General features: G+C 47.5%; 1 long non-coding RNA gene across 1 annotated transcript in view; it reads left to right on the top strand.

The window, feature by feature from the left end:
• The window catches only part of LOC132513258 (uncharacterized), a 132,320-nt gene that overhangs the window by 57,271 nt on the left and 48,640 nt on the right, over positions 1 to 26,409 (top strand). Inside the window, exons 3-5 of the long non-coding RNA XR_009538426.1 lie at positions 4,887 to 4,967; positions 18,854 to 18,936; positions 19,187 to 19,307. This is a non-coding gene — a long non-coding RNA (uncharacterized LOC132513258). The remainder of the gene's footprint in view (positions 1 to 4,886; positions 4,968 to 18,853; positions 18,937 to 19,186; positions 19,308 to 26,409) is intronic.

Below are 26,409 nucleotides of genomic sequence, written 5' to 3'. Positions count from 1 at the left end.
CTCCTTCTGCAAGGAGCACACGCTGCCCTGAAAAGCGTGAAGCTGCAAATGTGACTCTCCACCTCCCTTGAGAGGACCTAAGCTCTTTCTTCCGCCCCCAGCATTAGTGTTGCACCTGGCACTCTGAGTCCGCAGAGTGCTGCAAACCCGTTCCTAGAAAGGAATGTTAGTGCGTAGTCGGAAGAGGAGAGAGTGCGTACGAGCATATGCTCTTCTTAGCTAGAGCCAGTAGGAGAAGAAAAAAACCTGGGTAAATGCTGCAGCTGGGTGGATTCTTGGGCCACTGCAGCTGCTGAGAGCCGGCAAGGACTTGCCATATGAAGGAGGAGGAGTCAGTTACGAGCCAGTCAGAATATTTGTCTGTCCCTCTGTTGGTAACTTACACAGACGGATAGTCTCCAAGTACAAAGTCGAGGGCTAGGAAGGTAAAAGTTTCCCGGTCACCTCCTCCTTCCCATACTCTATGTCCTCTTAGCAGACGGGGAGCTGAGCTGCTCTGATCCTCCTCCAGCCACTCGGAGTCTGGTCAGGTGACAGCCTCACCGTCCAGCTAGCGCTGCAGCGTTGGTGGTGGTTCCAGCCGACGGCTGAGCAAGTGGTGGCACTTGCGGCTGGCCATTAACGCCAAATGGGGCCACTCTAACGGGCTCCCTTTGCTGGGAGCTGTTCAGATCTGCACTGGCGCCTGCCGGCTCCCCTGCCCAATCCTGCTTCCACCCTGCTCCTTTCAGGGCTGTTTCCCCAATAAACCCTTGACACTCCTGAGTCCATCTTACACCTGGTTCCCAAAGAACCCTCCCCAGAGGTAAAAACTGCTAACTCTTAGGGGTGTGTTCTTCCAGCCATTTTTTTCCTATTCATTTATGTACTTGTGTGTACGTATACCACCTAAAGATTTGTTATAATTCATTTTGTTTTTACATAAATGGGATCGTACCGTGTATGTGAACTATTCTACAATTTAAAACAATGTAGCACATCTTCATAAACAGTAGACATCAGTGCACGTAGGTATGTCTTTTTATTTGCTGTATACTATTCCACAGTACGGCGAGCCCATTGTTACTTAACCATTCTTATACTGCTAGATATTTGGGTTTTCTACCTTCTCTTATTAATAATGCTGCTAGGAGCGTGCTATGAGCGGATTTCAAATAATAATAGCAATAAACTGAACACTATTCCAGACAGTTTATAAACCTGTATTAACCAAGCCTTTTCTGTGTTCTGATGCTTTGACATCTGGGGCTTTTGCTGACCCTGGAGGGACTGCCCCTCCCAGGATTTGCCAGTTCCTAGAGATAGTAAACAAACAACTTGTCTGAGTGTACCTTTCAAATGCAAACCAACCAATCCAGCACCTGCATCCCTCACCAGTGTCTGACCCTCACGCTCCAGGCCACTATCCCCCTGCCCTGATCAGACAGCTAGGGGCAGCCCCAGTGCCCTGGAGCCCACTGAGATTATTCCAACTAGCCGATCCTAAACCCGCTTACCCTGCCTTGCCTGTTCCTTTTCACAGAAACCACGATAAAGGCTCTTGCCCGCCAGTTCCCGTTCTCCCTCTGCTTCCTGACCAACCCCAGTGCTTCCCCGTGTGCCCCTCCCCCCGCGTTCTAGCCTGCCCCCTCCTCTTGGGATTTGTAAGTATAACCAATTATCTTCTCTATGGCCGTCATCGCCTGCTCTGTTGGCATCACCAGACCTGAATAACAATAAAACCTATGGGGCCTCCGAAACAGGAGGACCTCTCATTGGCAAGGTGGAACAAACATTTTCTTTTTCTCCCGAAGGTTCCAGAATGCTTTCACTTGTGAACTCTTTCTGGGCGAATGGAAGTGCTAAATGTGCTGGGTTGCTTAGGGCAGACACAGAAAAGAACTTCCTGCTGAAGGCCTCAGGAATTTACCACTCACCAGGGCACGGCTCCACCCCTCGCTAAAGGAGGCCACGAGGTTCGCCCCTCCCCCGCAGGTCCCTGCAGACAGCTGAGGTCATCCTCACCTGAGAAGGGAGGAGGGGTGGGATTACCGCCCTCTCCGTTGCCCTGGGGCTCTGGGCCCGGTGACGCGGGGCGTCCTGGCGGAGGCTGGCCCATGTTCGCAGCTGCCTGCCGGGAGCCGGAGCCTGTCAGCTCGAGCGGCAGCGAGGGAAGACGTTTCTGACACAAAAGCCCAGGGGAATCCGCGGAGGAGCTGGGCTGTCATTACTTATTAACAATGGGCCTGATCCCCAGCCGGGCAGGCCCGGGGAAATAGCCTGTGGGGAGGCCGGCCTCCCCGCTACGAGGTGAATTAACACTTTCAGGGCAGGAGTGAGCTGTTCGGGGGGAGGGGGTCAATTGTCACATTTTTGCATGTAAGAGGGGCCATCCTTTACATACGAGGGGCGCGCTCGTCCTCATCTTCCCCTCCCCCTCTCGGTGTCCTCATTCTTCTCTTCCGTTCTCTTGCCCCCTCTGGTTTTAAGCCGGCAAACCCACAGGATGTGGGAGACTGCGCTCCTAGGGAAGAGGAAGATTTGAGCGTGCACGCAGCCAGAAACCTGGGGTTGACGTCCTGAGAGAGGGCCCGCGGAGGCCGGGAGAGGCAGCTGGAGCTGGCAGCTCCTGGTTGCAGACCAGGAAAGGTCAGCAAACTAGCTGGTCGTTAAAGCTGGTTATTGCCTATTTTCTCCCCCCGAGGGGTCCTGGGCTCCGATGCCAGCACGCTCTGTCCCGGCTCCGCGATCTCAGGCGGGCAGAGCCACCCACCCGTGGTGTTGCAGGTCGGGTTTCCTGGGGAAGCAGATGCTGAGACGGAGATTAGCATGCGGGACATTTTGTTAGCATTCTAGGATCAGCACCTGGAGAAGGGAGGGGCTGGAAGCCGAAGCCAGCAAAGGAGGAAACTGAACTACAACGGTAGCCCGACGGAAGCCTCGGCTGACCCCACAGGGAGCTCCGGAGCTGGGGTGACCCTTCGGAGTGGTTCGGAACTGGGCTGGAGGGATGAGCCTCCGGAGGCTGGCGTGGGCTGCTCCAGAAGCCGGCATGGCCCTGGGCAGGGCGGTTTCTTCAGCCTTGGGGAAGGGCTGACAGCTGAAGTCAGGCTGCAGGCAGCCCTCCAGCAGCCGAGGGTGTAAGTCCTTCCTTCCGGAAGGGGGAACACAGCCGCTACCATCACCCTGCCTCCCCCGGAGGACGGCCGAACTGAGGCTTCGCCAAATCGCAACGGGGTCATTCCTCAGGATTCCTGCCTCCGCACAGAGGCCAGCCTGGCCTCCTTTCCTGCTGCATCTCCTCCCACCTCTCCTCCCATGCCTCTTTTCTTCCCTCTTCTCTGCAGGGGCTATTCCAGAGGTTTTCAAAATTTTAAAGGCCGTCCAATCCGGTGGGCCTGCGGAACTGCCCTAATTGAGGCCGAAGGTCAGGGAGCCCCTCCCTCTGGCCACCGTTGTCTTGCTATAAAACACTTTGTAATCTGTAAAAAGCTGGCTGGCTGAACCCAGAGCATTTTTTTCCTTTCTAATTGGGCGGTTCCAAACTTCACCACAGGGGGTGCTAAATTGTCACGGGCTCTTTTATCTGTGTCAACGGGAGCAGGAAACGTACAGTTGTTATGTGTCTGTAATGTAAATTCCGTGTCCGGATGTATGTATCTGTTCGGTTTCATCTACTTTAGGAGAAGGTAGTCGGCCTAATTGGGGACACGCATTTAGGAATAGTCGGCCATCTTATCACGAGTCCTCGCTCCACAGCCCCCCAAGACCTGAGCTTCAATCAGCACCAGAGCTCTTGTTCATTAGTATAAAGGGCCTTAGAAACGAGTTCCCACTGGCGGAAGCAGTTCGAGGCGGGTGGATTGGTCAGGAATAGGAGCGGTACTTCAGCTCTTGCAGGTGCAGACCGGGAAAATCTGGTGTGCTCCGTGGTTGGTTCTCGTAGGAACGGCACCGTGGGCTTGATTCCTAAGTGGTCCTGCGTGCATCTAGCGGCTGATTTGGTGGACTGTGCGCGCCTGGAGTCGGACTAGAAGGTTAGAGAATCCCGCTGCAAGACTTCCCTTGCATTTGCCTCAGGCAGACTTTCCTGAGAGGCGGCTGCTGGAGCTTTTAAAGGATGGAGGGCTGGAACGTCACGGAATTTACAGAACCAGTTATGTGGCTGCTTTGCGTAGCTTGTTCAGAACTTGGCCTGAAGACTTCCTTTCACAGTATCCTGGTGGCACGGTATGGAGAGAGGCCCTACTCCCTCGCCCACCTCGAAAAAGGTACAGAGACTTACCAAAAGAACCTAATGGGGTTTTTTGCAAGACCAAACTGGCTTAGGTCAATTAGCGCCAGCCTAAAACTCCACCCCAGATACTCTATAAAACCTTAATCAGCTGTGAATTCCCACCTTCTCACGTCAATAACCACTGTACCTCCATATTTTCTCACGGTATGTATAATAGGGGTCTAATCCTTGCGTCCTCTGTCATAAGTTGTAAGGACTATATATATTGTGTTCTTAAACCCTGCCAAAAGAGGTTGGATTCACAAATTGGAGACTTATGTCTTGGGGTTGGGGGGAGGTTAAAAAAAAAAATCAGTGCTCAGAAGTGTCCGCAGCAGGGAGGCCCCTGGTGTTCCTTATCAGCAGAAGCGTTTATTAAGGGCCGGTGTGCACCGGGACCACGAACTGCACTGCCGCGTGTCTCCACGTTTCTAGCTCAGATGAAGCTTGACTAGGAGCAGTGTCCATCCACGCATGGGTCCTGCACACAGATAATCGGTGCACAACTCAGGTGAGGAGATTAGATTAGATCATTAGATCTGACGGCTCGGAATGCTGGTTGCCTGCTGAGGAAGGGGACCAGGGCTGTGATTTACGTTCTCAACTTGGGTTAAATCTTCTCTCCCTACAGCCTGGTCCTGAGGGGTGGAGAGTCAAAGTCACCAGGAAACAGAGGGTTCTCAGCCAGCGCTATTGTGCTCGCCTGTATCAGGTAAGCCCCAATGCTCAAGACCTTAGGGCACAACTGGTTCTGAGTGTCTTTCCGTCCCTTTCGTGGACAAAGCGTTTTCACTGTCAATATCTGGTTGGACCTTTACAGCTGCGGAAAATGTGAGGGTTGCAGAGCAGACAGCTGCATCTCCTTGAGCTCATCAGTAGCTACCTCCCTTGTTGCTTGCTGATGGAAGTCCAGATTTTTCCTGATATTGGATGGCAGTGTGTTCATGGAAGGCAATCTTAACCCCAGATGATTCATAATTAATTACCCTAAGCCAATCATGGTACAAACATTACTTCTTTTTTAAGAAAATTCTAGTTGATTTACAATGTTGTATTAGTTTCCGGTGTCCAGCACAGTGCTTCAGTTATACATATATATCTATTCTTCTTCAGATTCTTTTCCATTATATGTTATTACAGGCTATTGAATATAGTCCCCTGTGCTATACAGTAGGCCCTTGTTGTTTATCTATTGTATATATAGTAGTGTGTATATATCAGTCCTAAGCTCCTAATTTATCCCTTCCCCCCCTTCCCCTTTGGCAACCATAAATTTGTTTTCTATGTCTATGGGTCTACTTCTGTTCTGTAAATAAGTTCATTTGTGTCATTTTTTTAGATTCCACATATAAGTGATATAATGATATTTGTCGTTCTCTGTCTGGTTTACTTAGTATGATAATCTCTAGGTCCATCTGTGTTGCTGCAAATGGCATTATTTCGTTCTTTTTTGTGGCTGAGTAATATTCCATTGTGTATATACGCCACATCTTCTTTATCCATTCATGTGTCGACGGGCACTTAAGTTGCTTCCGTGTCTCGGCTATTGTAAATAGTGCTGCTATGCATATTGAGGTGCATGTATCTTTTCGAATTAGCATTTTCGTCTTTCCCGGATATATGCTCAGGAGTGGGACTGCTGGATCATATATGGTAACTCTAGTTTTTTTGCAAACATTACTTCGTGATGATATAGTTTAGGGATGTCCCTGTCCGGGCCAATAGAGCTCAACAGGGATCCTGGTGCGGGGGTTTCTCAGAAGTATTTTTCTCCTCGAAGAAAGAGAAATGCTTATGGAGATTGCTGCCACCATCACCCATCCACGTTCTACAGCTTTCAAATGCTGTTGTAAGGATATGAGATATTGGAGCAGCAGCAGCCATTTTGTGACTGTGAGGGGATGATGGAACAGAAAGGTAGAAAGAGCCTGGCTCCTTGATGACCTCTTTGGCCGTCAAACCCAAGACCACCTGCCTCTGAGCTTCCTGTCATATGCAAGATTAATATACCCTTATTGTTTAAAATGCTTTTTATTGGCTACACTGCTGAGAGCATCCTAATGGGTACAATCCCCATTTAATAGTTTAAAAAGTGAGGCGAGATTAGGTCATAGAGTTAATTAGTGGCAGAGAGGGGCCTAGAATCCAAGGGTTCCAGTTTCATCCAGGGTACTCTTCTCTACCTCTGAACTCTACAGAGTCTTAGGGAACCCCGGGGTCCTCCTCAAGGCCAAGGGTGCCGATGATTAGGCTCTGTGCCCCTGTCTCTCTTCCTACACTCAAATCAGAGCAGCATGGCTTTTATCTGATTTATCTTATTGGCCTCTCACTAACATTCTGTTTGAAACAAAAGACTATGAGGCTTAAACTTATTTCAAAACCACTGTCCCACCCCTTACCGTTTACAACAGCGGCCAGCTCTTTATACCACCAGAGTGGAAAATGTAAAGAAAGTGTCTTTTCTAAGAGGAAATGTGGGGAAGGGGGGATATCTTGGTTCCCAGGTTTAAGCCCAGAGATCCTAGCAAACCGCTCACTCACATGCTTACACAAACAAGCCACAGACACACACACAAATGCACTTCTGAAGCACGTGCATGCAGACGCACTATTCACTTGATTTTTCATCCTCTTAGGCGCTCTGGAGTCGTAAGGCAGAATGAGACGCAGTGAGGCTAGCACAGGTGCTGGGGTTTACGGAAGCCCCTGGAAGGCCAAGCGTGAGCAGGGAGCTCCTGCCTTGGTTCTGGAAACTGCAGCAGGCGAGGCCACACTTGTCATCTGGTCTTGTCCTTGGCTGTTCCAGACTCCAGGGCCACCTCCATTCTCGAGACCCAGCTTGTCTTGACTTCTACCACTTGCTCTCAAGGTGCCCAGAATTGGATCTGGGCACTTCGATCTGATCGGGTGGGCTCCGCGCCACACCACATGGGCCCACCAGCCCCGCTCGGGCTGGACAGAGTTCTCAGGCAGGATGCTTCATATTTTTCTGGGGTGCCGATTCCTGATCCAATCAGTGGTAACAGAGTTAAATGACACAAAACACAGGTAGCAGCTTATGCAAAAGGAACCTGGCTCTCCTTAAAATGGGGTTATGAGCATTGCAAGTGTAGCCTCCCGAGAACAACTGGGAACTGCCAGTTGTTCTCAGCACCAGTGTAGCCTCCCGAGAACAACTGGGAACTGCCTTCCTCCCCTCTCTCAACTCCTCTATGTGCCCCCTCCTTCCCTTCCCTTCCTTCGTTCCTTCACTCAGGAAACATTTCTTCATTGCCTACTGTTCCCGTTATCTATTGCTGTGTAATAGACAGTCCCCAAACTTAGTGGCTTCCAAAGAAAACCATTTTATATCTCACAACTCAGAATTCAGGCAGGGCTCGGCTGGGCAATTCTTTTTTTTTTTTTAATAAATAAATTTATTTATTGGCTGCATTGGGTCTTCGTTGCTGCGTGCGGGCTTTCTCTAGTTGCGGCGAGCGGGGGCTACTCTTCCTTGTGGTGCGCGGGCTTCTCGTTGCGGTGGCTTCTCTTGCTGCGGAGCACGGGCTCTAGGCACGTGGGCTGCAGTAGTTGTGGCACACGGGCTCAGTCGTTGTGGCTCGCGGGCTCTAGAGCGCAGGCTCAGTAGTTGTGGCGCACGGGCTTAGTTGCTCCACGGTATGTGGGATCTTCCCGGACCAGGGCTCGGACCCGTGTCCCCTGCGTTGGCAGGTGGATTCTTAACCACTGCGCCACCAGGGAAGTCCCTGGGCAATTCTTTTGCTCCTCCTGGCATCGCTGTGATCACTCAGTGGTATTCGCTGGCTGCTTGGCTGGTCAGGAAGGTCAAGGTGGACCATGACGAGTGCCTGGGCAGGAAAGGCTAGAACGTTTGGGTCACTGGGCTGCACTCCTCCTTTATGCCACTCCGGACCCCTCCAGTAGGTGAGTGTGACTTTGTACGTGGTGACTGTAAGCGTGAGCGCTGCAAGAGACAGGAATTGGAAGCTGCCAATCTCTTGAGGGCTGGGCACCAAAATGGGCACAGCATCCCTTCTGCCGTACTCTATTCGTCAAAGAAGTCACAAAGGGGCTTCCCTGGTGGTGCAGTGGTTGAGAGTCCGCCTGCCGATGCAGGGGACGTGGGTTCGTGCCCCGGTCCGGGAAGATCCCACATACCGTGGAGCGGCTGGGCCCGCATACCACCAAAAAAAAAAAAAGAAGTCACAAAGGCCACCCAGATTGAAAGGGGGTGGGACGAGAGCCTAGTCTTTGTCCTATCTATGGGAGGAGTGTGAAAGCATGGGTGGCCAGCTTGAAGCTGTCACCTCTCCTATCTGCTGGGAATCGTGAGAGATGCTGTTAAGTAAAAGAGCGAATAACACGAGTACTGCTATTTCGTTCCCTTTTTCCTTCCTCTGGGTTAAGTCCAGATCTGGGGGTAGACGTTCCCATTTCCCCAAGTTACTAGAGAAATTCTGCTTGACATTGTAGTGGGGGTGAGTGCAGCAGGGAGATGAGAGACAGAATCTGGGCAGCGCAGGGCTACTCTTAGGAGGTCACGTGGGCTGGGGGGTGAGATCCAGGAGAGAAGACACTGCAGCTGAGATGACCGTGGCGAGGAAGGGCGTGCGGGGGTAGGGTGGCAAAGAGGAAGGCGCTGTGGCGATCCTCGGGAAGGGAGGACCTTGACGTCTGAATCTGAGTTCCTTCTAAAAGCAGAGGCTGAAAATGAAGACTTGGGTGCAGGGAGTTCCTTTGGGAAGTGACCCCCAGAAAGCATGGTGAAGGGGAGGGGAAGGAAACGAGTGAAGGGTGAGCTGAGGGGCAGAGCCCCCGGGAGACTCTGCAGGAGCCGCTCCAGAGCTGTCAACTGAAGAGCAGCAAAGCTGTGCTATTTATGCACCAAATTCCTTCTGTCGTTGATCAAGGGTTGATCCTAGCGTCTTAAGCTTCCAGTACTTTTGCCCCCCTCTGCACTGGTGACCACGCCAGGATAGTCACTGTGTCCGGGAGCTGCCTGTTGGTGACCTCCAGGGTGGCTGTGAAGGTCTGCCGAAATGGCTTATGATGAGAATTTCTAGTCCCTTTGCGTGGGACATGGACAGGGCCTCTGCCTCACACGCCTCCAGGGGGCGCCCGTCACATTGTCTTTCATGTGAAGTGTGCCCCCCCTGGATGTGCCCCCCTCCTCCACCTTCCCACGAATTCATCATTACAACCCACAAGGCCCACGAATGCTTTGGGAGCCAGCAGATTCTCTGAGGTACGTAACGAATGCCAAGTCCTAAGTCACGGTCGGCTCTGGGCCAAAACAAAGACGCTGATGGGGACAAGGGGTGCATGCGGTTACCCTGGACTGGTCTCCGTGCAGCACAGAGTCCAGGAAGAAGGGGAAAGAAGCACCTTCGTAAACACCAGGCCAACCTCTGGGACCCCTTTTCGTGTTTTCCAGTGCTTAAGAAACACGTGGAGTACTTAATCCACTGAGGGCAGACCAAGTTAGCAGGTTCGTTCACCCTTTGTGGAGAAAGCGACTTGACCCCTCTGAGTTTGTCTCCCCATCTAGAGTCATCTCTGAGGCCTCTTAGTACCCTGGCAGGCTGTGATCTCTGATTCTACGGGGAAGGAGTGAGACGATGCGTCTCAGTGAACACTGGGAAGTTAAAAGTACTGTACAAACTGAAAGCTTTTGTGCGACTGTAACTGTTATGGCAACACAGAGCGCTCTGTGGAAACAGCCTCCACCTCGGTTTATGTCCTCCTGTAGGAGCCCTGACCCCACGCTCCATCACCCTGCCTCCCAGACTCCTAGCAGGATCTCTGTGTCCTTGGTTACTCCGTGAAACCTATGTTGAAAGACTCTGCCTTTCTAGTGGTCTCTTCTTGACAGGGGAAGAGGGCACCCCAGACCCCTAGTTCATCCATATGCCCTAGGATGCCTCGGGCCACACCACAAGGGGCCCATTCACCAGTTCATGCCCATTACTGCATTCTGCGTGGACTCTGATGGGTGTGTTGAGACAGGCAGGCCTTTTTGTTCCAACTGCCCTCGGTTAGGGGGCCTTTTCCAAGGTCCTGATTCTAAAATTATCTCTAGACTGCCTCCTTAGGATGCTCTTGGCTGCAGGTGACAGAAACCCCCAAGACAGGAAGAGCTCCAAGATGATACTTCAAGGCTCCTCTCCTCTCTAATCCTCTCAGCTCTGCCTTTCTGGGTATGTGTGTTCAGTTTCAGCCTCCAACTGGTCCCAAAAAGGCTGCTGAAGTTCCGGGCATCACATGCAGGTCCACAATCTCTAATAGCAAAGAACAGGCCCTTCCAGCCAGAAATGATATTCAAAATATTCAGCAACCAGTACAGCAGGGTATGGACCAGTGAGAAGAAACTCTAGCTCTACTGGCATGGGCCTGCTGAATGTCAGTGTTTCCAAGGTTGCTTCTGTAAGAAGAAGGAGGGCCCCCACCAGAATTAGCTCATAGCTCATTGGCCGGCAGTGGATCACATGACCCCACCAGTTTCTGGGGTTTAGAATGGTAAAGATTTTGCCATGAATTGGGGATGGAATCCCCTTTCTTTTCTTTCTTTTTTTTTTTTTTTTTTTTGCGGTACACGGGCCTCTCACTGTTGTGGCCTCTCCCGTTGTGGAGCACAGGCTCCGGACGCGCAGGCTCAGCGGCCATGGCTCACGGGCCCAGCCGCTCCGTGGCATGTGGGATCTTCCCGGACCGGGGCACGAACCCGTGTCCCCTGCATCGGCAGGCGGACTCTCAACCGCTGCGCCACCAGGGAAGCCCGGAATCTCCTTTCTTGAAGGTGGACATGTGAATTAGATTCAAGTTCCTTTAGCAGGTTGGAGGCTGGGGGAACCCATCCATCTCACCTGCTTCCCAGGCTCACACCTCCCCACCATCACCCCTCTGAAATCAGACTCCTTATGCCGGCCTCAGATCTACTGTTAAATCGACCTGAATATCTTGTGTGTGTGTTTTAACAAACTTTTTATTTTGAAAACACTGCAAACCTACAGATTTGAAATTGCAAGAATAGGGCCACAAACTCCCATATACACTTCACCCAGATTCACCCATTATTGACATTTTACCATATTTACTCTTTCTCTCTCTCCACACACACACACACACACACACACACACACACACACACACACACTCAGTTGTTGTTACTTTGGTGGAATAATTTAGTCAGTGGCAGACATCTTTTTCTTTTTTTGCTTTTTTTAAAAAACTTTTTATTTTATATTGGAGTATAGTTGATTAACAATGTTGTGACAGTTTCAGGTGTACAGCAAAGTGATTCAGTTACACATATACATGTATCCTTTTTTTTGTTGTTTGGCTGTGCTTGGTCTTTGTTGCGGCATGCAGGCTTCTCTTTAGTTGTGGCGCACAGGCTCAAGAGCACATGGGCTCAGTAGTTGTGGCACGCAGGCTTAGTTTCCCTGCGGCATGTGGGATCTTAGTTCCCTGACCAGGGATCGAACCTGCGTCCCCTGCATTGGAAGATGGATTCTTAACCACTGCACCACCAGGGCAGTCCCCCATGTATCTATACTTTTTCAAATTCTTTTCCCATTTAGGTTGTTATATAACGTTGAGCAGAGTTCCCTATGCTATACAGTAGGTCCTTGTTGGTTATCCATTTAAAATATAGCAGTGTGGGGCTTCCCTGGTGGCACAGTGGTTAAGAATCCACCTGCCAATGCAGGGTACACGAGTTCAAGCCCTGGTCCGGGGAGATCCCACATGCTGCGGAGCAACTAAGCTCGTGCGCCACAACTACTGAGCCTGCGCCCTAGAGCCTGCGTGCTACAACTACTGATCCCGTGCGCCTAGAGCCCGTGCTCCACAACAAGAGAAGGCGCCGCAATGGAAAGCCCGCGCACGGCAACGAAGAGTAGCCCCCGCTCACCACAACTAGAGAAAGCCCGCTGCAGCAACGAAGACCCAATGCAGCCATAAATCAATCAATCAATCAATCTAAAAAAAAAAAATATATATATATATATATATATATATAGCAGTGTGTACATGTCAATCCCAAACTCCCTGTCTTCACTCCTAAATCTTGAGTGTGATTCTCCAAAGAACAAAGACATTTGCTTACATAATCACAGTACAATGATCACATTCAGGAAATTGAACATTAATGCAATACTATTATCTAACACAGAGCAGATATTCACATTTCACCAGTTGTCCTGAAATTGTGCCCTTTAGTGATTGCTCTGCTCCAGGGTTTTATCCAGGATCACATATTATTTCTGGCCACCTGGTCACTTCACTCCCGTTCAGCCTGGACCAGCTCCTCAGCCTGACCTTTGTTGTTCCTGATACTGACAGTTTTGAAAAGTACAGCCCCTTTTTGCAAAATGTCACTCAGTTTGGGTTTGTTTGATGTTTTCTTATGGTTAGATTCAACTGAGCATCTTGGTTTTGCCCCTTTGCTGCTTTCTGCAACTGAAAAGTGCTTTAACCTTTTATGAAAGTTATCTTTATGATGTCTGCAAAGTATAAATATTATTCGGTTCAGTTAGGCCCATTTCATGGATGGACAGACTGAACACTTCTAAATGAGTCAATTTGGGAGAGCCTAGGATAAGGTTAATCGAAGAGGGCTTGTGAGCAACCAGCAATTTCTGCTCAACTGTCTGCCTTTCTACCTCTCCCTTGCTCACACCCCGTCTCCCCTTCTCCTTGGGCTTAATTGATAGGTGAATTAATGAATGTTTGGCCAGGCGGGGGGGGGGGGCAGGAGGCTGTTTAGAGCCTGCAGAGCTTGCTTTTTAGGTAAGGTGGGGATGAGTCTGCCAGCAGCCTTCCAGTGACAAGGGCGTGATGAATTTCCCCCCATTCTTTTGATTATCAGTGCTTTTGTTAGTTTGCATTTTATTCAGTGCCTTTTCTCTCTGCAACTCAAGGCCTTTTGCAGAGTCTTACGTAACGAAAAAGAATTCTGCAAGGTAGGCAGACCAGGCAAGGCCACAATACGTAAACCACATTCCTTATACACACATGCAGCAGCCTTGCTGGGGCCCATCTGTGTTGGGGCAGCGACATTTGACATTTGTGGCACTTAGAGACCATAAGGGAGCAAAGACATAGGCAGAGGGGGATGCGGTTGCCTTTGCTAAGCTCCAAGGAGGCCCCTCTCCCTGTGCTTGGGTGACTGACTCTTAAATAAGAAAAGGGGGGACTTTAAGAGAGAGGTAAGGGAGGGAGGAATGATCAAAAGGAAGGAGTCAGTACATACAGGAAAAGGTGCTCAACAACCTTGGTCATCGGGAAATGTAAATTCAAACCACTCTGAGATCATAGTATACCCATCAGGATGACTAATACGTCAAAACTAATACTAAGTACCGGTAAGGATGGGTAGCGACTGGAACTTCATAGGCTGCTGATTGGCTAGAACTTGGCACAGCCATTATGGAAAACTGAACGGTAACCACTAAACTGAACAGATTCTCACCCTACGACCCAGCAGTTTCCCTCCTGGGGAAATACCCACAGATGAGTACATACGTTCACTAAAAGACCTGCAAAGTAACGTTCATCACACTATTCCATTAGCCCCAAACTAGGGACTCCCCAAATGTTCATCAGAAGTACAAAGGATAAATAAAGTGTGGTGCGTTTATGTTGTGGGATATCACGCAGCAATGAAAAAGGACAACGTACTTCTTTGTATAATATATAGACACTCTCATGTACAGAATGTGGAGTGAGAGAAGACAGACAATAAAGACCGAATTCTGCATAATTTTATCTACATAAAGTTTAAAACCAGGCGAAAGTAATCTGTGGGGGCAGAAATGAGAAGAGTGGTTACCTACTGACTGGGAGGCATGAAGGGGCCATCTGGGGTGCTGGTAATGGTCTGTATCTTGACCTTGGTGCTGAAGAACACATGAGCTTACTTTGTAAAAATTCATTGAGCTGTACACTGATGACGTGATACTTCAAAAAAGTTTTATAATAAGGCAGGGAGGAGGAAGAGTTAGGGAAACACAGACGTGTCTCTGTTGGCAAGCAGGTTGGATTCCACTAACTGTCCTTGAATCCGTTTGTTCCTTTATCCAAAGGGACCACCACTCACTCCACCTGTTCGTGGCAGCAGAGGTAGTATACCTTTTTATTTCCTGGCACTTAGCCTTCCATCAAAGTTTGTGGGCCAAAATTTCATAAGCAGAGAAGCTTCTATTTAGAGCAAGACTAAGGGCATTAGCGATTTATGACTTCATTCATTGATTCATTCATTCAGCCATCAAAGACACGATGAGTTATGTGATTCTGGAAGCCTTTGGCTAGAACTATTCATTTCTAGATGTCCTCTCATCAGCAACAGGACATTTCAACCCATCTGGGGAAAAAGTCAGAGGTGGGATGGGGACTTTCAAAACTGCCTTCTCTCCCATGTTCCCTAGATTTCTGAATTGGGAGGCTAATTCCTGCCAGAGTGGAAGATGACAAGGTAGTGACAGCTTTGAAAGAGGGTGTACTAGTTTCCCAGGGCCCCCATAACAAAGTACTGCAAACTGGGTGGTGTCAACAACAGAAATGTCTTGTCCCATCGTTCTGGGGGCTAGAAGTCCAAGATCAAGGTGTGGGCAGGGTTGGTTCCTTCTGAGGGTGTGAGGGAGAATCTGTCGCAGGCCTCTCGCCTAGATTCTAGTGGTTTACTGGCCATCTTTGGTGTTCCTTGGTGTGTGTCTGTCTCCAAATGTCCCCTTTTTATAAGGACATCAGTCATACTGGACTAGGGCCCACTCTAATGACCTCATTTTAACGTGATTACCTCTGCAAACCTTATATCCTAATAAGGTCACATTCTGAAGTACTGGGGGGTTAGGACTTCAACATACAAGCATATCTCGTTTATTGCACTTCGCTTTATTGTACCTCACAGATACCGTGTTTTTTACAAATTGAAGGTTTGTAGCAACCCTCGGTTGAACAGTGCCATTTTTCCAATAGCGTTTGCTCACTTCGTTTCTCTGAGTCGCATTTTGGTAATTCTTGCAATGTTTCAAACTTTTTTTACTGTTATTGTATTCGTTATGGTGATCTGTGATCAGTGATCTTGGGTGTTACTATTGTCATTGTTTCGGGGTGCCACGAACCGCACCCATGTAAGATGGCGAACTTAATCGATAAATGTTGTGTGTGCGTTCTGATCGCTCCACTGCCTGGCCATTCCCCCATCTCTCCCCTTCTCCTTGGGCCTCCCTATTCCCAAGACACAACGATATCAAAATTAGGCCGATGAATAACCCTACAGTGGCTTCTAAATGTTCAAGTGAAAGGAAGGGTCGCACGTCTCTGACTTTAAATCAAAAGCTAGAAATGATGAACTTAGGAAGGCACGTCAAAGCCAAGATAGGCCGGAAGCTAGGCCTCTTGCATGAAACAGTTAGCCAAGTTGTGAATACAAAGGCAAAGTTCTTGAAGGAAATCAAAAGTGCTACTCCAGGGAACACACAAATGATAACAAAGCAAACAACCTTATTGCTGATATGGAGAAAGTTCTAGTGGTCTGGATAGAAGATCAAACCGACCACAACATTGCCTTAAGACAAAGCCTAATCCAGAGCAAGGCCCTAACTCTCTTCAATTCTATGAAGGCCGAGAGGGGTGAGAAAGCTGCAGAAGGAAAGTGTGAAGCTAGCAGAGGTTGGTTCACGAGACTGAAGGAGAGAAGCTGTCTCCAGAACATCAAAGTGCAAGGTGCAGCAGCAAGGGCTGATATAGGAGCTGCAGCAAGTTACCCAGAAGATCCAGCTAAGACCATTAATGAAAGTGGTTACACCAAACAACAGATCTTCGGTGTAGGCGAAACAGCCTTCTATTGGAAGAAGCTGCCATGTAGGACTCTCATAGCTAGGGAAGTCCATGCCTGGCTTCAAATCCTCAAAGGACAGGCTGACTCTCTTGTTAGGGGCTAAGGCAGCTGGTACTTTAAGTTGAAGCCAATGCTCATTTACCGTTCCGAAAATCCTGGGAGCCTGAAGAATTATGCTGAATCTACTCAGCCTCTGCTCTATAAATAGAACAACAAAGCCTGGATAATAGCACATCTGTTTACAACATGGTTTACTGAATATATGGAGCCCACGGTCGAGACCTACTGCTCAGAAAAAAAGATTTGTTTCAAAATATTATGGCTCATTGACAGTGTACCCAAATGCTCTGATGGAGATATGCGGTGAGATTCATGTTGTTTTCATGCCTGCTAACGTAACATCCATTCTGCGGCCCACGGATCGAGGAGTCATTTCGACTTTCAAGTCTTATTATTTGGGAAATACATTTCATAAGGCTATAGCTGCCACAGATAGTGATTCCTCTGATGGATCTGGGCAAAGCCAATTGAAGACCTTCTGGAAAGGATTCACCGTTCTTGATGCCATTAAGAACTTTCGTGATTTGTGGGAAGAGGTCAAAATATCACATTAACAGGGATTTGGGAGAAGTTGATTCCAACCGTCTTGGATGACACTGGGGCGTCCAAGACTTCAGTGGAGGAAGGAACTGCAGATGTGGTGGAAATAGCAAGAGAACTAGAATTAGAAGTGGAGCCTGAAGATGTGTCTGAGTTGCTGCAATCTCATGATAAAACTGTAACGGATGAGGAGTTGCTTCTTATGGGTGAACAAAGAAAGTGGTTTCTAGACATGGAAACTACTCCTGGCAGAGATGCTGTGAAGATTACTGAAATGACAACAAAGGATTTAGAATATTACATCAACTCAGTTGATAAAGCAGCGGCAGGGTTTGAGAGGACTGACTCCAGTTTTTGAAAGAAGTTCTACTGTGGGTAAAATGCTATCAAACAGCATTATATGCTACAGAGAAATCGTTTGTGAAAGGAAGAGTCGATTGACGTGGCAGACTTCATTGTCTCATTTTAAGAAATTGCCACGGACACCCCAACCTTCAGCTACTACCACCCTGCTCAGTCAGCAGCCGTCAGCATAGAGGCAAGACCCTCCACCAGCAAAAAGGTTACGACTCACAGGAGACTCAGATGACGGTTTGCGTTTTTTGAGCAATGACGTATTTTTACATTAAGATATGTACATTTTTAAAGACATAGTGCTATTGCACCACTTAACACATTATTGCCCGGGGGATTCTTGCAGAAACTAACGCCTGTGGCCGGCAACTTGTTCTGTAAGTGAATATTGAAACACCCACGTTTGAGTAAATATCAACAACATTTTTGCACTTAATGTATTTATTTGAAACTTTGAACATGTCTTACTAAAGCATTCTAATATTTCGTTAGAACAGGATAGGCGGTATAGCAGGCACCTCTGTGCAGGGGAACAGAACATCTATTACAAATATACCGTGTTTCACTGTGCTTTCCCCTGGAAGAGCAGACTCTATACTTTCTGGCGGCATTTTTTATTTTAGTCCTGTGGGTATCATTTCCTCTAGAAGATGTTCGTTTATTTTACCTGATGGTCGACAGGGTGGGTCTTTGCAGGGGGCTCTTTCAGAAATGCCACAAGAAGGACCAGGTGCGGGACTACCACTGCGTTCACCAGGATGGTCAGTTAACCATTCTCTAGCTACTGCTAACAAAAATTGCTTGTAAGACTTTTTATTCTGTGCACTAAGGCTACAATAAATTTTTTTTTTTTTTTTTTTTTTTGCGGTACACGGGCCTCTCACTGTTGTGGCCTCTCCCGTTGCGGAGCGCGGGCTCCGGACGCGCAGGTTCAGCGGCCATGGCTCACGGGCCCAGCCGCTCCGCGGCATGTGGGATCTTCCCAGACCAGGGCGCGAACCCGTGTCCCCTGCATCGGCAGGCGGACTCTCAACCACTGCGCCACCAGGGAAGCCCAGGCTACAATAAATTTTAAACGCATTGAATACACCACAATTAATCAAATAGAAACCCACTTTCTTATACCATTTTTGAGTTTTCCAGAGGATATTGGAGTTTGCCAGATATTGATCAGATCGATCAGCTCCTTTCATATATTTGTCGTACTCTAATATACAAGTGGGCTTAGTTATCTGATGGCCAGTCCTCCTGTCTAACTTTCCTGTAGATGCTGTGGAGGAGTCATGAATAATGTCGCCATGCGGACTAACCTCTTGTCTTTCCATATAAGAATCACTTCTCCCTTCTGTAAGAATGTCATTTCTCCCCTCTGTAGATTTTTAGCTTTCTCCTTTAATTGGTTTGGTAGACCACGACTCTCTCTTATAGTCCCACAAACTCTGGTTTTATTTTTCAACAATATTTCAGATGTGGACACACTGTTGTAATGATTGTCTTGGTAAATATGGTGCCATGAACCAAGATAAGGTTGTAGGACCGATAATATTGTTTCTTGCAGTTTCTTTCCTTCACCCGTGTAAATCTCAAGGTTGCGTATATATCCAGTTTCACTTTCGCTAAGCACCCTGACCAAAATTCCATATCTTGTAAGTTTTCCGGGATTATAGGTTTTGAATCTGAGTCGTCCTCTCCACTTTATCTTTGCCTCCTCAAGTGATAGCCTTGTTTGGGTATATAGATCGGTTGAAATTTTGGTAGAAAATAATACAAAAGAGATTTAACTTTCGAAATTCTGTCTGCAGGAAGCGGAGCTTCTGAGTTATCGTTAAAGTGAAGAAATGTCATTATTTGTTTGAACCTTCTTCTCGTCATAATCTTTGGAAAGGTAGGTGTTTCAAGTAAGGGATCAGTTGGCCAATATTCTTTCCAGTGTGACTTTCTTACTTGTCCCATGAAAATTACTAATCCAAGAAACTTCTCCGTGTCACTATTGGTTACATCAGTCCATTTTAAAGCCTTATCATACTTTTTATATGATTTTTCATTGGGTTGGTGATACAAGTTTGTTTGAGAAGCGACCAACTTGAAAAAGCCGTTCCAAAAATTAATTCTGTTGTTTTACTAACACTTTGCAGGTTATTATATTCAATAGTTACACCTGACACACCTGTAAAGTCTTCTAATTTTCGTGAAATGTGAAGTCTTCGAATTTTCAATCCACTCTTCTGTAGAAGCAAAGGAGCATTCTCCAGCACCGTGAGTTTCATTTTCATTTTCCGTATCAGAATCAATCACTAAGGTTTTTTGTCTTTTGTTTGGTCTAATATTCACATTGTCTGAATCAGAACTGTATTCTGAAGAACTGTCATCTTCTGAGATGCTAGTATATATGTTGCTCGGACAATCAGAGAAAGTATTGGTATCTGCATAAAATTCACCAGGAAATTTTTCTTCACTCCAAACTTTGCGACGCGTCATTTTTGAAAATTTTACGGTAGTAAACTTGCATTTATAATATACACAAGGTTGGAACAAAAACCTAAAGGAGCAAAATGTGAATGATAGTGAGAATCATAAGTTGTATAATGGACCCTTGATCAATTTTAAGCTCTAACAGCTTCGCATGGTGATGTTAATTGTATCACTCTCTAAAAACGTATTGATATGTCTCCGGTCAATAAGGTTCGGGTAGCAAAAGATGTATTAATACGTCTCCGGTCAATAGATTGTTAATTGACTATAGTATAGTGTAAATGTAACTTTCATATGCAATGGCAAACCAAAAATGGGTGTGACTTGCTTTATTGTAATATTCACTTTATTGCGGTGGCCTAGAGCCAAACCCAAAGTATCTCCGAAGTCTGCCTCTATATTTTGGTGGGGGATACAATTTAGCCAGAGGGGATGACTCCATTCAACACTGTCCTTCCCTGTCCCAACACTGTGTCTGGCTGATGAGGGACTGGTAGCTTCTTCTTTTTCTTTTTAAATTTAATTTTCATTCTATATTGGAGTATAGTTGATTTACAATGTTGTGTTAGTTTCAGGTGTACAGCAAAGTGATTCAGTTATTCATATACATATAGCCATTCTTTTTCAGATTCTTTTCCCATATAGGTTATTACAGATTATTGAGTAGAGTTCCCTGTGCTATACAGTAGGTCCTTGTTGGTTAACTATTTTATATATAGTAGTGTGTATATGTTAATCCCAATTCCTAATTTATCCCTCCCCCCTCCTTTGGTAACATAAGTTTGTTTTTGAAATCTGTGAGTCTGTTTCTGTTTTGTAAATAAGTTCGTTTGTATCATTTTTTCAGATTCCACATATAAGTGATATCATGTGATATTTGTCTTTCTCTATCTGACTTACTTCACTTAGTATGGTAATCCCTAGGTCCATCCATGTTGCTGCAAATGGCATTATTTCATTCCTTTTCATGGCTGAATAATATTCCGTTGTATGTATGTACCACATCTTCTTTATCCATTCCTCTGTCAATGGACATTTAGGTTGCTTCCATGTCTTGGCTCTTGTAAATAGTGCTTCAATGAACGTTGGGTGCATGTATCTTTTCGAATTATGGTTTTCCCTGGATATATGCCCAGGAGTGGGATTGCTGGATCATATGGTAGTTCTATTTTTAGTTTTTTTTAAGGAACTTCCATACTGTTCTCCATAATAATTGTACCAATTTACATTCCCACGAACAGTGTAGGAAGGTTCCGTTTTCTCCATGCCCTCTCCGCATTTATTGTTTGTAGACTTTTTGATGATGGCCACTCTGACCAGTGTGAAATGATACCTCATTGTAGTTTTGATTTGCGTTTCTCTAATAATTAGTGATGTTGTGCAGCTTTTCATGTGCTTTTTGGCCATCTGTATGTCTTCTTTGGAGAAATGTCTATTTAGGTTTTCTGCCCTTTTTTTTATTGGGTTGTTTGTTTTTTTGATATTGAGCTGCATGAGCTGTTTGTATATTTTGGAGATTAATCCCTTGTTGGTTGCTTCATGTGCAAATATTTTCTCCCATTCTGTGGGTCGTCTTTTTGTTTTGTTTACAGTTTCCTTTGCTGTGCAAAACGTTTTAAGTTTCATTAGGTCCCATTTGTTTATTTTTATTTCCATTTCTCTAGGAGATGGGTCAAAAAGGATCTTGCTGTGATTTATGTTATAGAGTGTTCTGCCTATGTTTTCCTCTAAGAGTTTTATAGTATCCGGTCTTACATTTAGGTCTTTAATCCATTTTGAGTTTATTTTTGTGTATGGAATTAGAGAATGTTCTAGTTTCATTCTTTTACATGTAGCTGTCCAGTTTTCCCAGCACCACTTATTGAAGAGACTGTCTTTTCTCCATTGTATTGTCTTGCCTTCTTTGTTGTCGATTAATTGACCATAGGTGTCTGGATTTATTTCTGGGCTTTCTGTCCGGTTCCATTGATCTATATGTCTGTTTTTGTGCCAGTACCATACTGTTTTGATGACTGTAGCTTTGTAGTATAGTTGAAGTCAGGGAGCCTGATTCCTCCAGCTTCATTTTTCTTTCTCAGAATTGCTTTGGCTATTCGGGGTCTTTTGTCAGTAACTTGTTAAGCATGTGGGGAGGGGAAAATGGTTGGCCTGAAGGAGAATTAAAGTGTCCCCCAGAGAGAAGGAGGAAAAGCTATGGAAACATCATCATGGCTGCAGGCACAGGCTCAGAAGCCAGGCAGGTTTTGGTTCAAATTCTGGTTCCACGTATGGACCCCCACTCTTACTGTATGACCTTGAACAAGTTAAAGTTAGGTTCTTTAAGCCTCTGTGTCCCCATCTCTAAAGTTGGGACTCGACTTCCCACTTCCCAGGGTAGTCCTAGGGCTCAGCTTCGATCGTACATGTGAGGTGTATTTTGCTGGGCTTCATGCCGGACAGCACATAAGCAAGCGAGGAATTATTGTTTGGTCCTGGAAGAGACTCAAGGAGGGCAGAAACGTTCAGTCGGGGTTGTAGTAGCTGTGGAGAGAGCAGTTTTAAAATGATTAACCATTTTTTCAGTGATTTAAGGCATATAGGGGTCTGTTTTTTAAAATGCAAACCCCGTAGAAGGGTTCAAGGTGAAAAGGGCCTCTCCGCAGTATATGCCCTAGGCCTTCAGGCCCACATCCCTAGAATTTTTTTTGATACACAGATGGGACCACAGCAGATGCTATCTGTCGTACCCACTCACCTCCCCTGGATCACCTCCACCCACTCCCAGAGGCACCTGCAGACATTTCTATCAAAGTTTACCTCTTCCTGTATCTCTCTGCGTCAGGGTGATCGCTGGCCAAGGAGATATCTGCTGGAACTTGGGGTTGGCTGGAAGTAAGTGTCCAGGAATGAATGCCCCTCGACCAATGAAGGACTGGAGTTGGTGGATAAATACCCCAGCTTCCTAGCCCCTTGGTGGCATGGTCCTGAGGCGCGTTCCACACAGACCCTGAGAGGGTCCCCACAGGACTGAGCCCCAGATGCCTACGGCAGGAACCCACTCACTGATACAGCCTTAATTGGCATCCCCCCTGCCCTGTCTCGCTTCCCTCTTCCTCACTGTGCTTCCTGGATCACCTCCCAAATAATGACATGCACCCAGATTCTTGTCTCAAGGTGTGCTTTGGGGGAAATCCAACGAAGACTGGGACAATACTGTCGCACACTGTCTGCACGGAACATTCTTCAGCCAGCAGTATGGCTCCCAGACCTTTTCCCATCGGCACATACTGAAGGTCTGTTTATCATTCGAAAGTCTGGGTGCGCCATGTTTAATTTAGCCAGTCCTCTTCCGATGGCCATTTAGGTTGCTTCCAGGTTTGGCCTGTTATGAACAATGCAGCAATGAGCAGCTCCGTGCACGTATCTTTCTGCAAATGGGCAAATCGATCTGAAGGATTACTTTCTAGAAGTCCAATTGCTAGGTCAAAAGCTAAGGGAACAGTTTAGCTCAGGACCCGAGGGTGGAGCTGGAGTTCAAGATTGGAGGTGACAGCAGTAGAGTGGCTCAAGCCTGGGGACACTGTTTGCAGTAAGGAACCAGCATGCCTGAAGAGGGCCTGCCCGCCAGGAGATTCTACCCAAGGGTCTCTGTGCATTTGCAGGGGGCTTCCGTGTGCTCTTTATGCTGGGTGGCGGGCCCACTGCGGCAGAAGGGGCTTCCCTTCTGCTTCCCCTGGAGTCAGTGTTTCCAGGAAGAATCCCACCGTCCGTTTCACCTGCCCACACCTCGCTGCCACTTTCATGCCGTGTAGTTGTTTTTCGAGCCAAAGTCTCCATTATTCAGATGAAGAACGACTTGTTTTGAGAGAACGCACTTCTGAGATCTTCCTTCCGGCTGATGAAATTAATTTTGAAGGTAGGAGGAATCGGGGAGGAGGCCAGGAACGAGTCCATAGCACACGCAGGGAGTGTTTTCTGTAATTTGGCGACTCTTTCCACTCGTGTACACTTACAGCGTTTGCCTGCTCATAAGCCTGTGCAGAAAACAAATTTTAAAAGCATCAGAATACTTCTTTGTTCTCCTCTCGAGTTATTTTCTGGCTGCTGGCTGCCTACTTGATCTCACCTTAAGATGCAGAGAAAGGTGCCTCAGACCTTGCTCTGGGGACTTGAACTATCAGAGAGATGAGACGACCAAGGCTGGAAGCAGCAATGGCAACCACTGCTCAGCAGGTCAAGGTTAAGGGCAGAGAGGAGGGAAAGGAGTACTCTTTCCCTGTCTTTTCCTTTTTCTTCTTTCTCTGGTGTTTCCTTTTCATCCTCTTTGTTTCCCTTTGTCATTGGAGGCGGGGAGCAGGGGCAGAGACGACACACACCACGCAGCCAGGACTCATGTGGCCTTAGGGGATGTTCTCTCAGCTGCATGGGGACCATCCCACTCCTGGAGCTGTGAGTCATGGAGAGAGAGGTGGCAAAGGGAGCTGGTCCTTCCTGGCACCCCGGCAGAAGTGGGAAGTTGAATTCTGACCTTGTTGCCGAAGGTGTGCAATTCAAAGGAGGGATGTGGTCAGAAGTGATTGGGAGAGGTGGTGATGCTGAGCGGCGACCTTATTTATTGAGCGCTGACCCCCTGCCAGTCCCGTGTCATCAGACAGCCCACAGTTCTCTTCCTTCATATCCAAGGGAAGCCACTGTGACTGAAGTGTGGCTGAGGAGTCTCAGACGTGCACAGTCTCCAGGTGGCTGCAAATCCCGCCCCTTCCCCAGCTCCTGCTGCCCGTCTTTCGCGCTCCCGACTCCCCCGTTGAGAAGCAGTAGAGTAGCTGGGAACGGGGACTCCGGAGCCGCACGGTCTAGGCTAGAATCCCCGCACTGCCACTGACCAGCTCTGAGACCTTGGACGAGTTACGTAACTGCCCGTGCCTGTTTCCCCCTCTGGTCGCTGTGAGGGTCAGTGTTTGAGAACTGATTCTAACAGTGCCTGACGCATGCCCGGCACTGAGTATAAGAAGTGTTTGTTAACTTAAAGTGGTGGTGTGGCCCCCTGGCCTGTGAAATGTAGCAGCCTTGTACTGAAGGTTTGGAGGTGATGGTGGGCGGTCACAGGACAGTGAAGGACGAGAAGCCACCTAAGGACGGACACACCAAATCTACAGCTACACGTGGAACCGTTTCCTCAGAAAACTAGCTGAGCAGCTCCTTCACGTCAGCAAACCAGAAAAGAGCCACATCGAGGAGGGAAGGACGGGACTTCCCCGGCGGTCCAGTGCTTAGGACTGTGCTTGCAGTGCCGGAGGCCTGGGTTTAATCCCTGGTTCGGGAGCTAGGATCCTGCAAGCCGTGCTGCACAGCCAGAAAAAAGGAGGGAAGGAAAGGCTGAGACACACTGTCACCATAAACCCCACCCTGGCATGGCGACCCACCATCAGGAGGGAACTCACAAGCCCGGAGCTTCTCCCTGAGGAGTGAAGGGTTTAAACCCCACATCGGGAACCCCAACTTTTAAGACCTGCACCGGAGGTATGAGTCCGCGAAACACCTGGCTTTGAATGTCTTTGGGGCGCGCATCCACGAGACCCAAAGGTCCATAGCAAACCGAGAAAGAGCTCTCAAAGGGCCCATGTGCAGAAGGAACTTCAAAGCGAATGTCCCACAATATCCTGGCTGACTGCCCTCATTAGGCATCCATCTCTGGCCTCTGTCACCTAAGCCTCCGAGGGCTGCAGTTTTGCAGTTTACTTCCTCTCCCTTTTGAGACCTTTCTCCCTCCAACTCTCTTGCCCAAGCCTGGAGGAGTCTCCGCCTGCCTGTGGAAAACTCAAATTTCTCATGTCTCTGGTCCCAGAGCAAGTTATCTCCCTGTGTTCCAACTTCTCCATTCTGGGTGCTGGCCTGCTGTGGTCCTTCTTCGTGAAAACGTTGATGCGTTTTCCTGAGCGGAAGCCCCATCCACCCTGGGTCTCCATCCTTAGTGACCTATACGTGATCTTAGTTAATCTTAATGATGCTGAGTTCTGCGGTTACCCATTTTATAGCTGAGTAGATAATGACCTAAAGAGATTGTCACAGAACCACTTGGTCATGGAGCTAAGGTTCAAACCCAGCTCTGTCTGCCTGCTCCTAACCATATAAGGACCCCGTATTGCCTTCCCATCCCCCAAAAAAACGATTTTAAAGGAGACCAGAATTTCTGTGCCTTACTCTCTGAGTGACCCTAGGTTCCGCTAAAAACACTATTGCTCCTACCACTATGCAAAACAGTATGGCGGTTTCTCAAAAATTAAAAATACAACTACCGGCTGATCCAGCAATTCCACTTCTGGGTATTTATGCAGAAGAGTTGAAAGCAGAGAAGAGAGATTTTTCACACCCATGTTCATAGCAGCGTTATTCACGGTAGCCAAGAGGTGGATGCAACCCAAGTGTCCAACAAAGGATGAGTGGATAAACAAAATGTGGTCTGTCCACACAATGGAATATTATTCAGCCTTAGAAAGGAAGGAAATTCTGCCATGTGCCGCTACGTAGATAAACCCTGAGAACGGTATGCTAAATAAAAGAAGCCAATCCCATAAAAACAGACTGTATGATTCCACTTGTATGACGTAGCTTGAATGGTCAAATCCGTAGAGACAGAAAATAGAAGGGTGGTTGCCAGGCACTGGGGAGGAGGAGAAGAGGAGTTATTGTTCAGTGAGAACAGTTTCAGTTTTGCAAGATGCAAAAGTTCTGGAGATCTGTTGCACAACGATGTGGATCTGCACTGTCCCCTTAAAAAATGCTTGGTCCATTTTATACGATGTGGTTTTTACTACAATTGAAAACTCTGAAAAACTAAAAAGAAAATTTTAAACATGCTTGCTTCTCAAATGCTCGACGTTTAACCCACCCTCTGACCCTGCGTGAT

The sequence above is a fragment of the Lagenorhynchus albirostris genome, chromosome X (assembly GCF_949774975.1).
Source record: "Lagenorhynchus albirostris chromosome X, mLagAlb1.1, whole genome shotgun sequence".
In the NCBI taxonomy this organism is placed as follows: domain Eukaryota; kingdom Metazoa; phylum Chordata; class Mammalia; order Artiodactyla; family Delphinidae; genus Lagenorhynchus; species Lagenorhynchus albirostris.
This window is presented reverse-complemented; position numbering and strand designations above follow the sequence as displayed.